Here is a 2,923-nt window from a genome sequence, read left to right on the forward strand (position 1 = left end):
AGCTTACCACCTACTCCAAGCTTGTGAGAAGGGAGGCATACACCAACAACTCTTGGCTTTGTGATGCAAATCCAACCAAGAGCCAAGATTCAATGCATGCTCATCTCCTCTACCATGCTAATTACTAAGCTAAGCTATGCTAATATGAGTGATTATGTGAGGAGATGTACATCTTTCTTGTAAGAATACTCCTTCTTCCTCTCAATCTACTCTCATACCCCGCTAGCTCTCACCATCTTCGAAGGTGTGTGAGGTCTTGGGTCTGAGACCATGAGGGAATTGATGTTGTGTTTGATAAGTGTTTTGCTTAGTGCATGAAGTTTCCATCTTCATTACACTAGCTAGTCTTGAAGGAGCACAAAGAATTGTATTGTAAAAATGTCTCTCTTGATGGGAGAAACCATAATACAAAGCCTTTTGGAGGGGGGACCGGCTCCATGAAAATTCGGTCCTCAACTGTTGTCAATTGCTTAATTTCTCTCTCTTTTGAAGTATTATTCATGCTATCTAACTAGGTGTTATGCTTTCGTTGCTCTCTCCACCCAAGCACTCTTGTTATTCTCATTAGGAAGCTATTCTAATGAAATGCTCACTATGTTCATGCTATTTTCCCCTACACACAAGTTACTAGACCATTAAATGTTACATTGGTATCAGAGCACAAGGTTTCTCTATTCTTGCTGAAGAAGGGAGGTCCTCAAGCTAGCTATAAATGGTTGGTACTATTAATTGCATGTGAGTAAGTAGAATACGAATTTTTTAGCCTTGCAGTGCGCCTGCCTTTGTGTAGTTAACGGGGGATCACCGTCAAGAGCTATGGTCTTAATAGTGGAGTCCTACAGGGCTTGCCTACGGCTTTTGCCTACGGAGGCTTGACAGGAGCCGGTGTTGTTTTGGTGTTGAACGAGCCTCTCTTCTACTCCTTGCAATTAATGGTGTTCGAGCCACGGTTACAGTAGCTTGAGTGCTTTTTCTAAAGGGGTAAAGAGGAGTATCAACTAGGGCTTGAAGTTCCAAAGTACACATAAAAGTTGTTAGAATGGCTGACAATAGTAAAGAGAGTGAAATTAATGTTGATAACTTTGATTTTGCTAATGATCAGGCGACTAATGATGCCCCGATATTGTTTCTAGGCTTCAACAAGCCATGGGCAATCCATCCCTCCAAAGAGAAGTGCAACGGCAGCTTCATGCTCATGGGATTCTCCAAGCTCCCCACCATGACGAGAGAGCACCTAGGAAGCCTCCTTGTGAGACTTCCAAAAGAGTCCTCTCTCCAATTCGAGAAGAAGAAGAGGATCCATATGAAGGGCTCAAAAGTTTGCTCCTTGATGACGCATCTCCTTCCCAAAGGAGAAATCAAGAGCCTCCACCAAAGGAATGAGAAAGAAGTGAGTCTCTCGCCACCTCGGCGGAGATGGTAAAATTGTTGGTAAAGGTACAGTTTGTGTCAAAACTACTAACGAAAATGAATGGAAGCTCAAAGATGTTAGGCATGTTCCTTCTCTTTGCAAGAAGTTAATATCTGTTGGATAATTGGATGATGAAGGTCACAACAATGCATTTGGAAACAAATGGTGGAAGATCTCAAAGGGATCTTTGGTGGTTGCCAAAGGAGAAAAGGTTGGTGCACTTTACTTGTGTACTGTTAGCACGCAATCTTCAACTTGTGCAATAGCTATAGAAATCAACAGTGCGGTGCGGCACTACAGGCTTGGGCATATGAGTGCCAAAGGAATGCAAATTATTCAATCAAAGAAGCTTCTACCAAGTATGAAAGAAGTGGACTTAGAGTTCTGTGAAGATTGTATTTATGGTAAACAAAAGAGGGTAAAATTCCTAAAAGAAGGAAATGAAAGAAAAAATAAAAAACTTGACTTGGTTCATTCTGAAGTTTGGGTTCTTGCAAGTACACCATCCCTTGGTGGCTCATTGTACTATTTGACATTCATAGACGATGCAACTAGAAAAACATGGGTTTATGTCATGAAGAATAAATCCGATGTATTTTTCATATTTCAAAGGTGGAAAGCCTTTGTGGAGAATGAAGTAGGTACCAAGGTTAAATGCCTCAGATCCGACAATGGAGCCAAATATTGCAGCCAAGCTTTTGAAAGCTTTTGTGCTAGCAATGGAATTTGGAGGCAAAGGACAACCCCAAGGATACCTCAACAAAATGGAATTTCCAAAAGGATGAACAGAATAATCATGGAGAGAACACGAAGCATGCGGCTACATGCAGGCCTACTGCTTGAGCTTTGGACGAAAGTTGTAACTACATATGTGTACTTAATCAATCGGTCACCCTCAATGGCATTGGATGGGGGAGTTCCAGAGGAGGCATGGACAGGTAAACCGGTGAATTATTCATTCCTCAAAGTGTTTCGGTGTGAGGCTTTCATGCACATAGATAGAAGCCTAAGATCAAGCTAGATGCAAGTCCAAAATGTGTTTCTTCATTGGCTATGGAGAAAGTGACTTTGGGTATCGCCTATGGAATCCTGAACATGGTAAAATCTTTAGAAGTAGGGATGTAATTTTCAATGGAAAAAATATGTACAAAGATTACTTGGAAAGAAAACAAACAAAATAAACAGGTGATAAGTACATGTAGCTTGAGGATAGTGAAGACTCAAGGAGTGCAAACGGTGACAATGTATAACAACATCAACCAAATGAGGAGCTTCAATCTATTCCTTGAAGATCTACAAGAGAAAGTAGACCTCCAAAAACATTTATTGCTTCCTTCAACCATCTCTTGATCTCAGATTTTGGAGAGCCGGAATCATACGAAGAAGCTATGCATCACAAATCCAAAGAAGAATGGATGAAGAGCATGCAAGTGGAGATGGACTCATTATATCGCAACCAAACATGGAAGTTGGTTGAGCTGCCTAAGGTAAGTGAGCACTATAGAACAAATG

Source organism: Adiantum capillus-veneris, chromosome 19 (assembly GCF_014529385.1).
Source record: "Adiantum capillus-veneris isolate H3 chromosome 19, ASM1452938v2, whole genome shotgun sequence".
Classification (NCBI taxonomy): Eukaryota; Viridiplantae; Streptophyta; class Polypodiopsida; order Polypodiales; family Pteridaceae; genus Adiantum; species Adiantum capillus-veneris.